Below are 13,791 nucleotides of genomic sequence, written 5' to 3'. Positions count from 1 at the left end.
GGGGACATCTGGAGCCCAAGGTATTCTGTTTCAAAGCCAGGATTTAGTTTGGTTTTAATACGTAAATATCCTCATGAAATAGTTAGCCTTTTCCAATTTAGGTTGACAAAAAATGTAATGAAAATAAAGCATATAGTCTATTATTTGCCTTCATTTCCTACCATTAATAGTTATATGCTGGAGCATATATGAAATAAGTAAGAATGCACCACACAGGGTTTAGCTTCTTCACTTTATTTAGTTTTTTTTTTTCCTGTTTAAAATGGAAGTTGAAGGGAATGGAATGAAAGAAAAATTATTCTGTTTATGTAATATATTATCATAATTTTCTATATTAATTGAGTGCAGAATAATCCCAGGAAAAAAACAGGAAAGCAGACTAACAGAGTTGCCCTCCCCCAATGTGTGCCAAATGGTTTACATAGGCTAACACATTCAGTCCCAGTAGCAGCCATCTGGCAGCCCTGAGCCTTGTGCTCCAGGCTCCATAGCTTAAAAACTGTGTAGCATAGAGCAGGGTGGCATAGAGCCTGACAACTGTCTAGGATGGAGCACAATGCACTTGTGTGAAAAGCGCTTGAGTCAGGATTTTAATCTAGTTCCACCTACTCCAGAGTTCATTATATTCTGTTGTAGTATTTGTTCTAAATTGTCTCAGTAATCTAGCAAAATGACAAAGATACTATACTACATTGTCTTTAAATTGTATGGCGTGTAGTAATATGGGAAGGAGTAAAAAAGAAGCAATGTGGAAGGAGATATATTGGGTGTGAGATTTGGGATTCTCATCTTTGTCCTAAAACAATTTCTTTAAATTAAAAATGTAAACTTTTATTAAATCATGTCCAAGATCCTTTCTAGTTTTGTTTTTTTAACCAAAACTAAAATACAGTCATTTATGATTATGTGACTTTTAAGGATTTATAAAACAAAGGTGAAAATACCGAGTCAAATAAAATAGTAAATGTTTTGAGAATTTTGTTCAGATTACATGGGTAAAATCTTTGGAGCTGGAAGAAAGTAAATTTGAAATCTTCATGACTGACTGAATTTCGTAAACACTGTCTGTGACTTCATAGTAACATACATCTGCTTTTCCTTATAAATTTGATCTAATTTACCAAAGAGTGATATATTAATTAGCAATAATGAAACTACTCTAAAACAGCTTTCTCATAGAGTAGAATTAAGAATAAGTTAGTTCTATCAGAGGCTGCAACCATACTGGCTTTCCTGCAAGAACTGGATTCACTCCAAGATATTCAACAAATGTATGTAGCAAAGACGGAGGTCAAATGGGGCCTTCCTCCTCTTTTGGCATGGCAGAGATAAGCTCTGACCATAAATGAATTGTGATGGTTTCTTTCTGCTACAAATGTACTTATAACTACCTCCCCCCAGGTGGTGGTAGAGGAGACCTTTTTGATTTATCAGAATATGAATGCACAGTAATATGAGCTGAAGAAATATCTGTTGTATAAATGACCATATCTCTTAAAAAGGAGACTGTGCCCCCATTTCTGTACCAAACAGGAGCAGGGGGTTAGATCTGTGATGCATTTTTCGGTACCAGAGTAGGTACTAGCAACCACAGACCCTGTATCGACAGATCCAGAGGCTATAAATAAAAACAATCACATACATCCAAATGCTGAATTCAAGTATATGATGGGCAGTGCGATACCAAATAAAGCCCTGCAGGACCGGTAACCAAGAGTGTAGAATTCTGTTCCTAATTCTGTCTTTTTCTGACCTCCCAGGCAGTTGTATTCATGTGCATTGAGGTTCATCTTTCTAGGCCTTGGAAGGTTAAATGAAAGACAAGCTTTCTGTTCCTACCCTAGCCTCAGTTGGAAGGTTTGATTTATTCCTCTCTATATTTTCTACATTCTCCTATAAGCTCTGGTTTGGTATTTAAAATCTGAAAAAAAAAGTATGTATACTACATACAATTGCATCATAAACATAGATGTATACTTGTAAGTGCACCGCCCTCCCCCACCAAACACAGAAAACAAATACAAAGGAATCTATCATTTCTGTGGTTATTTCTTCCCTGTTATTTTATCTAGGCATTTTGTCATTTTCTGGGTGAACATAGAGTGAAAGGATGGGAAAAAAGAGTGAGCCTAGGAAACTACTACTAAGATTTAACCCCAGTTATACATCAAACAGTAATGTATTTTTCTTCAAGTGTCTTCACTCAAATTCTACCTCTTACTACAGTTATATGTGTGCTCCCCTTCCCTCTTAAAAGGGGTGAAAACAATTAATAATAACAATAATATATAAATATAATGGAATGTCTCATTTCAATTCTTGTTCTGATAATCTGTCTACTATCATTTCTCTTTCCATGATGATTATAGCTTTCCCATTTCCCTTACATATTAAATATTTATCAGAAGTTAATCTTTTATATTTTTCCAAGTATTTTCTGCAATTTTTTTTCAAAAATACCTCCTCTAAAACTGTCTTGTTATATTACTTTCTCTAATGGGTATTCAAGAAAAAAAAAACCCTCCAAATTTGAATTTATATCTTATTAGTAGGCTATTCATTAAGTCATCTGTTGGATAATTAATAAAGTGATAAATTATTAGGGACTTGTGGCCAACCCTTTGTACACTCAGGGCAAACTCAATGGCATGTCATATGTCTTTTTGTGGTCTGTAGCCTTTCAGCTTTGTGCAGTCCTATTGAATATTTTTATTGAGGCCACTCTGAACTAATTTGGCAAGTCATATTTCGTGAGACAATTTGCCATCACTTCTGTTTGCAGATGAGGTGGGAAATTTTGATGGAAATATTTCTTCAGATTTTTCTTGCGGAAAATACATGGAAAATTACTTAAGAAGGAAATGTAGGCTCCTTTTAGAGTGGCAGACAGGAAGGTAGAAACCTATTGTATATTCATTTTTATTTAAAGGGTCCTAAGTCACTGTTTAAAGGAGGAATCTTGCATTAGTATCTCACAAGAATTTGAAGAGTTAATATTTATAAAGACCTTTGAGTTTCTATTAGTGAAACTATGTAAATGAATTACTTATTTAAAATTTGCATATTTACAGTGCTTCACCTATTTGGATACTTGATGCAAAAGGGAATGACACGTTTATCTTTTTTTCTTACCGTGAAGCAATATCAATAAGTGCTGGGTGGATAAGTCATTATCTTTCATATTTTAGGAAGCAGAAAATGCTTGGTTTATAATGAATACGATGCAGTAGGCTGCCTTAACTATTTTGCATGTTCATTTCCCACCTGACATAAAAATGCATGGTATATGGTTTGCTTGCTTGCTTTCTCCTCCCTATTTCCCTCTTCACTTCTCCCCAGTTGCTCATGTCCTAGTTCCACTTTGACTAGAAATCATACCCACATCCACAAAGGCAGGAGAAGCCTAATTACATGGGCAGCATGGTTTAAAGGGCCTTCTACTCAAAAAACTATGGTTGATTCAACTACCGATAACCCATATGACTAAGTATTTATGTTGGGCTTATTCTGTTTTGGTTTGGTTTGGTTTTCAGGCCAAACGTATATAACTTTTCATGTATATGCTGTGAAAATTTTAAAACTATGTGCTAGGCACTGTATTAAAATTCATATCGATTGAGCTTTATTGTCAAGCTGGAGACAATTCAGTAGGTGTCTTTGTAAGATAAGGGAACAATAAGGTGCTATGAGAGTGTCTCAAAGAAGCAAAAGAATCTGGAATTAGAGAGGGCTTTGCAGAGAAAGTGACCTGGTAAAAGAGAAGTGGGTGGCCGGAGCGGGAGAGGAGATAATATGCCTGCCGTTTCAGGGAAGATAGGACAAAGGCTGGAGCCCAAGGTCTGGTCCGTCCAGGGGCTGGAAGCCACTGAATAATGCCTGGAATGTTTTGAAATCTAATGTCATTCTTATCATTTCTTTGTGTAATCTTCACCAAAGTTTTTCATTCTCCAACACGCATTTATTGAGCACCTATCATGTGTTCAGTGGGATGTGAGAGTGAGCAAAACAAGGGCCCTAGTTTTTGTTTGCTCAAGGAGCTTACCATCTAATGTGAGAGAAGGGAATTTTACTCTAAAACGGAATATCATGTGATATTTCAGGAGCTGACAAAATAGGCTCAATTCTCTAGAGAAGGTCACCTGAAATTACTAAATCAAGCATGAGCTTTTCTCTGCCAGCATGTTGTGCCAAAGGGACTGTGGAAGAGATGGGCGAGCGGGTTTGCCTGCCAGGGCAGCCTCTTCATGAGTGCTGCAGAGAGGCCAGTAGAGCGAGGGGCCCCTCTAGACCCATTGTCCATTTTCCGTTATTGGGTCTGCCTGTGGGTTTGCTTACTCTTTTGTGAGGTGCCAGGTATTTATATGTGCGGTAGGAAACATCAAGTACAGAGGGATTCTCCAGTCTCATTCCTTCCGGTTCTTGAAGGCTGCCTAAGGCAGATAAATCCAACAATAAAGTAACAGAACTCGTTTAACCCGGTCATATGTTTGGGTATTTAGGATCAGTTTTCTTGTAGGAGCTTAACTGTATTCTGAGACAGTACAAATTAAACTGAACTAAGTGTGGCAAAATAGTACATGTTGTAAACTAAGTTAAAATTCTTAAAGAGTTCTATTTGTAACAGGTTCTTAATGTTACGAAGCATAGAACTGTGCAGCCATCAGAAATTCAGAGCTGCAAACAATCCCATTTGGGGCATTGTTAAGCAGTTGTGTTGACACATGAATACATTTCATATGATTATCATAAAATTATGGCCTGGAAATTGAGCAGCCATGGTGCTGCATTTCAGACTCACATTTATAATAAGCTGTAATAGAGTAAACATTTTAAATGGATATAAGAATAGGCATTACTGGTGATCACAAATGTATGTTCAATTGAAGTGCTTTTGAAGCTCAATTTAACAAAGCAAACAAATTTCCTGGCATTATCAACATAATTGTTCTCACTGTTGGGTTTTGGTTTCTGAAAAGTTATTTAAGCACAAAAAAACCCAAGTCAGTAAAAAACAAAACCAGCAAAAGGAAATGTAACTAAGAATGAGCTACCATATTTTACCGTGTATAATGTCCACTTTTTTGCCCAAATTTTTGAGGGAAAAATAAGGATGCACATTATATATGGGTGTAATGATTACATACCATAGGTATAATAATCCCGTGTATAATGCGCACAAGAATATGTGTGCGCATTATGCATTGCAAAATATGGTGCTTTTCCCTTTTTGATATTAGATTTGTTTTTAAAGTCCCAAATGTTCACTCTGCCACTTCCCCTAACTTGCCAAACCATTGTCAGTCTGTGGAACTTGGAGTTCATATTTCATGATTTAATTTGGGGTAAAATCCAGCTGTTTGCTCTGCCATTATCAGGCTGTGGGATGGGGCTACACAGCTTTCATGTGCTAGTAAATTTCTAGGCTGTATGATAGATAACACAGGGACTTACCACCCTTTGCTTTCCTCAGGACAGAAAAGGACTAGAATATCCATTTAACACCAAAGTTCGGGAAGCATGACTATACGTAAATTTAGCACCAATTAGATGGTAAAATTCAAAAGACTGTTGTTCCTGGAATATTCCAAAAGCAAAAATGGAAATGATGGTGATAACATCTGAAGTGTAGTGACAATACACTTAAAGCAGTGATAATTTAGAGCCTCTGGGCACAGAACAGTACCAGGAGGGGGTCACTAGGTCTTCTGTGGCAGCTGGCAAACAAAGCAGATGCTGTAGTGTTCTCAGCTTGTTCCCTTCCAATACTCCATAGTGTTCTCCAATTTTAGAAAACCTCCAAAACAAACATCCTTCCCATATTGTCATCTGGCTAGAGCAGGCCCTTACGTAGCCAGTCTGCAGTGGAAGCCGCAGGAGCCCGGGGTCTCAGGTGTGCTGGCCTACGAGTTGGCAAAGGCGCAGGCAGCATGGCGGTGGTAGGAGGAGCCCTCCTCAGAGACGTGCGTGACGGTTTCTGATAGTCGTGGGATTGAGCTGGCTTTCAAACATTAGAAAGAGGCACACCAGTGTGAGATACCTCATAAAATACTGGTGATTTAAAAGCATTCCTGCCAAGCGTACCACTTAACTGATGTATTGTTTTTATTAAGCACCAAGATTGTGCTAGATACTTTTTAGAGAAAAGATGTAAAGCCACCAATCTTATTTATCTCCAGACTTAATTCCAAGCAGTTCAGCCCTATAGTCCAGAAGATAATTTCCTTTCTAATAGGTAACTCTCCCACCTTATTAGAAATAGACTCTCTGAAGGCTCGATAAGCGCAGTTGAGTGGTGAAGGTCCAAAGATATGGGGATTTTTTTACCCATGTAATTTTGATTTTTGTTCTTTATTCCCAGTAGGAGACAGTCCTGTTATCCTCACCAAAGACAGGACAATGACCTAAGGGAGTATGGGGTGGGTGAGGGAGGAAACTAAATGAGAAATTTCATCTGGTTTCTAATGAAATCTCTGGGAGTTGTGAATTGTGACAATTCTGATCTCTCAAAGATTAGGCAATCAGATTGCCTATCTTTTGAATGTAGAAATCTTTAAACAATGGCTAGTATTTTTTTTTTACATGTTACATACATGCATAATTTTTGCAAAGATCCTTCTGCCCTGTTTTTCAAGTTTGGAAATAAAAGCAGATAAACCACTTGCCAAGAAAGAAAAGACTTACTTATAAATTGCTAGAGCCTACTAAAAAATTAAACAGCTCTAATCATCACTGAAATCTTTCTTTGTTGAATATCACTCAACTGAAAAGCACTTTATCTCTATTCCACAGACCTGGCTTCGGACACTTAGAGCTCCCTTTGTCTTCTCTCTGATCACTTTTCAGATTTCTCCCACTTTGTTCCTCCTAACTTCTTCCCAGACCTCTTTCTTAAGACTAGTATTAGCAAACCCATGCATTTGAGGCTGGAGTGTGTGTGTGTGTGTGTGTGTTTCTCACATGCAGCCTGTATTTCTTATCATTTCTGTTTTAGAAGATTATATTAAATTAAACTTAACATGACCTGCTGGAGTCCTCATGTTTCTTTTAGTTTATGGTGACTGCAAAGGATACTCCATTAGCTCTTTGTTTTAACTATTTAGTAATTTCTTGATTAGAGGTGAATAATAATAAACTTTTCCTTTTCCTCTACTATGTTGAATTTTTTATATATTACCAAGAGGCAGTATGATGTAGAGCTCTAGATTCAAACACAACCTTTCCTCATAATTATAAAAAGCATAATGTATATAAAGTGCCCTGCACAATGCTGCTGGCTACATAGCAGGTAATTAACAAATGTTTGTTCTTTCCCCTCCCCTTCCACATTTGGGGGGGGGGACCCCTCAGTCAATAATTTAAAAGTATCTCTGATGAAAATAAATATCTTAGGTAAAAACATTGTTAGTTTTGAGTACAAGTTACTGAAATAATGAATTTTCTACTTCCTCAATGCATGAATGTTCACACATAAAGATACACTAATTAATAGAGATAATGGACAATGCACTTTAGTACTTGAATATTTCAGAAGAAAAGTGTTTGATTTTATGAACTCCAAATTTTCTATCAGCTCCAAAATAATGGATTTTATGAAAGGTAATTGTGATTGTTTTGGGGAAAAAATTTCTTTCAAGAAAGGTATTTGGAGAGTGTGAAACTTGATGCAGATAATTTATTATAATCATTTTCAAACTTTCTACATCTTCTGAATGGTTTTTGAGATCCCCAGTACCTGAAGCTGATGAGGCAGATTTAAATAAATCCCATTGTGAATGTCATTCAGAGAGTACTTGGAGACACAAAGTAGAACCTCCGAGGCTTCTGAGCAGTGTTATTGTCACTATGTATTTATGTAATGCCTTTGTCAATAACTCCAGGATTTCTTTCTCAAAGAAGAAGTATAGTTGTTGAGAAAGCATGTGTAAAAATAGAATGCATTTTGCATGGCAAAGAGTAAAAGAATGACTAAATGGCCGATTGGACATGCCAGAGGCAGCTCACTGCCACTGTGGTTAGAAGATCACAGTGAGAGCAGGCGCTGCCCTTAGGGACAGACTCGTCAGAAAGGAATCCTGGAAGGCTGCATTTGCTCAGGTGGGTCCTTGCCACCACTAGGGCTTTACCACTAATCTAAGGAGGCCTGTGTACCCAAGCTAGTGATTCAAAGGTGTTTGGATCTGTGGGCTTTGGCATCTGTTTGTGCTGCTTGAGCAAACTGAGCCATCTTGCAGAGCTGATGATCAAAAAGGAACTTCAGCACTTTTGTTGGTATTCTAAATGGTAGGCAGAACAGAAAGGAAATCTTCACTTGTTATTGTAGCGTTTTGGTTTATTGCCAGATGCCATGTAGACCTACCTAGAGGACAGTTCTCTTGAGGTCTCTAAAAAGAGCATAGTTGGATAGTTAGGTTTCAAGTGGGTGAGAGAAAGAAGATAAAGTTATATACGTATACCTGGACATATTGCTAAAGAAATTTAAAAAATGAACATGATTGGATTCAAATTGTTAGCAAGTCCTTGGAAAGTAAGTGAAGGACTCGTTGAGGTAAATTTGAACTGTGCATTGACATCTTAAAGAATTGCCTAGTTCACACACAGTTCAGTATATTGTGAACCTCATTAAGCTAGCTATTTAATGATCACTAAAACGATTTTAGGATAGGTGTTCGTTACTGCCAGAAGTAGGTAGACCATCTATCAAATTCAATCTCCCAACATATATACTGTATGACTTATTTATTTGTATTGGTGGTGGCAAAGGCATCTTACAAAACAAGCAACATCAGATAAGTCTGTCATTTAGAAAGAAGAACACATGTTAGACATGCATATTGGATTGTAAAGCTCTCCTTGGTTGTGTATTGTTTTGTTATCCCAAGCATACACTGAATTCATGATCTGCTTGTAATTCCTACCATGCTTGGTACCAACAGACGTTGTGCCACCATTTGACAGTCTGTTCAGTAAGCCATTGCCATTCCCTCACCTTACCTGGGAGAGCTACCTGTTTTGTCCACATGACCTTTCCTTTTGCTAGTCATGCCTGTGGAAAGATCATTCAATCCAATAATGACTTCTCATTTGGTCTAGAAATCAGACAAAAGCTCTGCAGCTGTGAAGCGCAGCCCATTTTAAAATTAACCTATTGTAAATCCTTAATGATTGAGAAATGCTGCAATTTGCCATGATTTGTGGTTTGTGCTGCCACTAGAATAGCAAACAGCAGAGATGGTGTAGGTCAGAATGGTGTGCATTTGGAAAGTGAAGGAAAAGAAACTTGATAGGAATTGTGCTTCAAGCCAATATGTATGTCCTTCTGCCCTTCATTCATCCCACGTCACTTCATCTGCCACCCAGAGACTCCCATGTGCAATGCAATCCTTGGAAATAATTACTTAAATTATACTTTATTATGCAAGAAATAAAAGTGTCCACAAGTGTAATCTACTTTTTCCTCCTTTAATATTTTTTCAACTTAGAGCATGGATTCTTAGGGAAAAGGAGAACACAGGTATTTGATTCATGAAGGCCTAGAATTTGAATTGTGATACTAAAACAAATTGGCTCTGTATCTTTACTCAAGTTACTTAAACTCCCTAGGCCTCAGTTTCCACATTTGGATCCATTCCCATTGGATTCTCATACAAATAAAATTAGATACTGTGTTAGAAAACCTAGCAGGGATACAATATGTCTCGCTGCCACTTACTAGCTGTGAGACCCTAATTTGGCACAAATTACTTAACTAATTTGTGCCTCTACTTCTCTATCTGTAAAAGTGGGGATACTTCCTAGGGTTATTGTGAGGATTAAATTAATCAATCCCTGTAAAGCACTTAGAACAGCTCTTAACACCTAGTAAGGATTCAGTAATTGTTAACCTTTTTGGTTGACATATATTAAATAATCAGCAAAAATTGTGTTTACAAATAATGGTAAATCCTGTAAAGGGAAGGTGTAGAGTGCTCTAAGACAACGCAGATGAGCGAGAAAAATAAGCAGGGGCTGTGGTATTCAGTGCTTCATAATGGGACACCGTTGACAGGGGGAGGGTATGACTGGATTTAAATGTTTATCATTGCTGTTTTTCTTGTTTCTTTTTATTGTTTTAGTTCACCTTTCAAAATTTACATACAGCAGATTCACTCCTTTTGCCATACAGCTCAGTGGGTGTAGACAAATGCATACAGGTGCACAGGCACCACTGGAATCCAGATATAGTGCAGTATCATCACCTCTCCAAAAAACCCCAGATGGCATCGCTTGGTAATCAGCCATTCCTTCCACTCCCAAACTCTGCAACCACTGATGTGTTTTCGATTCCTAAAATTTTGCCTTTTCCAGGATGTTATCTGCGTGGAATCTTGTACTCTAAAGCTTTTAAAGTCTAGCTGCTTTAACTTAGTCTACTGTATTTGTAGTTCATGCATGTATTGCATTTACCAATAGTTCTTGCTTGATAGTATGCCATTGCATGGCTGTACCAAAATTTATCTTCGCCAGTTGAAGGGCATTTGACTTGTTTCCAGCTTTCGGTGATTATGAATAAAACTACTGTAAAAAAATTTGTATTCCATTTTTTATGGGAACATGTTTTCATTTCTCTTGGATATATACCTAGGAGTGGGGTTGCTGGGAAGATCTTATGGTAAGTGCATGTTTAACTTTACAGAGGAACTGTTAAACTGTTTTCCAAAGTGGTGATACCATTTTGCATTCCCATCAGCAATGTCTAAGAGTTTATTTACTTGACATTGGTGCCAGCACTACATATTGTCAATATTTTTTATTTTAGACATTCTAATCATGTATATTAGTATCTTGATCTTATTGTCATTTTAATTTGTATTTTCTTAATGACTAATGATGTGTTGAGTATATTTTCGTGTCTTATTTGCCACCCATATATCTTCCTTTGTGAAGTATCTGTTCAGATTATTTGCCCATTAACTTTATTCTTTGTTTTCCTGTTATTGAGTTTAAGGGTTCTTTACAAGTTCCTTGTCAGATATGTGACTTGCAAATATTTTATCCTAATTTATGTCTTGTCTTTTTATTCTCTTAATATTTTTAATGGAGCATGTTTTAAATTTTGATGCTGTTCATCAACTTTTTATTTATGGATTATGCTGTTGGTGTTTCTAAGAAATCTTGCCTAACCCTGTGTTACAAAGATTTTCTTCTATGTTTTCTTTTAGAAGTTTTATAGTTTCAGGTTTTATGTTTAGGAGTATTTTCCATTTTGAATTAATTTTTATGTAAGGTGAAAGATATGGGTTGAGGTCCATTATTTTGCATGTGGATATCCAACTGTTCCAGCACCATTGTTGAAAAGACTGTCTTTTCTCCATTGCATTGGCTTTGTACCTTTGTCAAATATTAATTGTCCTTATAATTATGGATCTACTTCTGGGCTCTCTCTGTTCTGTTCCGCTGATCTATGTGTCTGCCACTTACCAATACCACACTGTCTTATTTACTAAGTCTTAAAATCAGTTAATGTCAGCTCTCCAACTTTGTTGTTGATCTTCTTCTTCTTCTTCTTTTTTTTTTGGCTGCTCTGGCATTTTTGGCTTTCTGTGTAAATTTTAGAATCAGATTATCTATATCTATAAAAAATCCTGTTGGGATTTTGCTTATGATTATGTTGAATCTATAGATCAGTTTGGGAAAAACTGACATCTTAACAATATTGACTCTTCCAATTCATGAGCGTGGTATATCATTCTCTTTGATTTTTTTCTTTTAGTTGTGTTGTGTAGTTCTCAGTATACAGATCCTGCATGTTTTTTTAACCTATCCTTAAGCATTTCATATTTTTGAATGTTATTGTAAGAGGTGCTTCTTAAATTTTAAATTATCAACTATTTTTTGTTAATTCATAGAAATAAAATCAGTTTTAGTATAATTAACCTTGTATTCTGCAACCTTGTTAAACAGACTTATTAATTCTAAAAGCATCTTTGTAGAGTGCTTCTATGTAAGTAGTCATGTCTTCTGTGAAAAGAGGTAGTCTTATTTCTCCCTCTCTAAATTGTATGTCTTTTACTTGATTTTCTTTTAAACAAGGTGATGACTTAATTGGATCTAGATTTTTCAGGGTCTAATCTGGCTACACTATGAAGAATTGATAGGGCCGGGAAAATGTAGAAGACACTAATGTGGAAGCTGTTGCAGGAACTGAGAGACAGTGGTGGCTCGGACTATGATAATGGCCGTATGAGAGGAGATGAATAGACACACTCAGAATGTATTTTGGAGGTTGGTTGGTAGGCCCTGGTAGTGAATTGAATATGAGGGGGAAAAAGGGGGAAGGGATCATCCGGACACCCAGGTTTTTGTCAAGAGAAACTGGATGAATGGAATTACCATTTATTGAAGTAGAGGAGACAAGAGAAACCATTGATTTGGGGGAAGATAAGTTGAATTTTGAACCGTTGGGTTTAAGAACTCTATGTGACATTCAAGTAGACAGCTGGACTGTATATATGTGATATAAAATAGTATAAGAAAAAGAGTTTGAGAATGAATCAGGCTTATGTGGGACTACTTTTAAAGGCTTCTAGAGAACATTCTTTGTGTTTGGTTCCTTTAATATCTTAAGAACATTTTCACCTCAGGCCCTCAGTCATCCTGTTAATCACTACTTATTTCCCTCCGTCTTTCCTTCCCACCTTCCTTTTTTCTATAAACTGACTTCTTATCATCCTCTTAATTTCAACCTTAATATCATTCCTCAAAATGATCCTACCTAAAACCAAGTATCTTTTCCCCTGCATTAGTCTCTGTTATATAGAATGTTTTTTTCATAGCCTTTATCATAAGTTGTAGTTATTCACTTGACTGTTTACTAGACTATACATTTTGAAGCACAGGGACTGTGTCTGTATCACCAGGCTGCAACCCTGTGCTTGGTACACTGCTGCTCAGTATTTGTCAGAGGGTAGGAAGGATGGTTCCACGGCTTAGTACTGTGGCCAAGATAGGTCCAATGACTTTGTCTTTTCATGTAACTGGTTTTTTTTTTATGCTTCTATGTGCAGAGGTTTCTGTACCCAATATCAGGCAAAATTTGAGTAGGAAAATAGCCTTGTTTGTTTTATTGTCCACAGAGTTGTCAGGCTCTGTAATAGCTAGTGAGATGAAATGGCATTTGACACTGGGCAGGAAGACCTATTTTTGAGAGTTGTCTGTTTCATTTTCTAGGTCTGTGACTCTGTATAATATTTAACAACTCTAGGTAGATATTTAACTACTTTAAGCTTTAGCCTCCATGCCTGTTGAAGGGGAGCAAAGTAATTCCTATCTCATAAGGTTGTGGTGCAAATTAAATGAGATTATGTGTGTAGATCATGAATTTTAAATGCTTTGCACATACTAATTTCTCAACAAATAAATTATCAATATTTACGTATATAAAGATGAATCATACAGTTCTAAACATGGTTGATATTACCTGATCAATAAAGGGAGGGAGGACACAAAATCTCTCTTTATCTTTCCCGTTCTTCAACTTGTTCTTCACTGTCAAAGGGGATATGCTGCCTTTACTCCCAGGATAGCAAAAACTAGTCATGGCGCTACCTGCACTAGAGGCACCAGAAATAGAGTAAAAATGCAGTGTGTTTATTCAAATGATAAACTGAGGCTATTTAAGATACTTAAACCTTTTGCTTTGTTGGAGGGGAGTTTTGGGAGGAGAAAGTGTGGAAAGGAGGAAGGAGTCAGAAAAAGGCTAGAGACAGTACTAGCTTACTTAACCAGCCATCAGCAAGCAAACTGGTGGATAAA

At 36.8% G+C, this 13,791-nt stretch overlaps 1 protein-coding gene across 2 annotated transcripts in view; it reads left to right on the top strand.

Annotated features, from left to right (window-relative positions):
* RNGTT (RNA guanylyltransferase and 5'-phosphatase) overlaps positions 1-13,791 on the top strand; it is a 245,740-nt gene that overhangs the window by 221,246 nt on the left and 10,703 nt on the right. The window lies entirely within an intron of this gene.

Source organism: Pteronotus mesoamericanus, unplaced genomic scaffold, assembly GCF_021234165.1.
Source record: "Pteronotus mesoamericanus isolate MK-2021 breed Mesoamerican mustached bat unplaced genomic scaffold, CSHL_Meso_final contig_20, whole genome shotgun sequence".
In the NCBI taxonomy this organism is placed as follows: domain Eukaryota; kingdom Metazoa; phylum Chordata; class Mammalia; order Chiroptera; family Mormoopidae; genus Pteronotus; species Pteronotus mesoamericanus.
The sequence above is the reverse complement of the archived record's forward strand: the minus strand, read 5'-3'. Positions and strand labels throughout refer to the sequence as shown.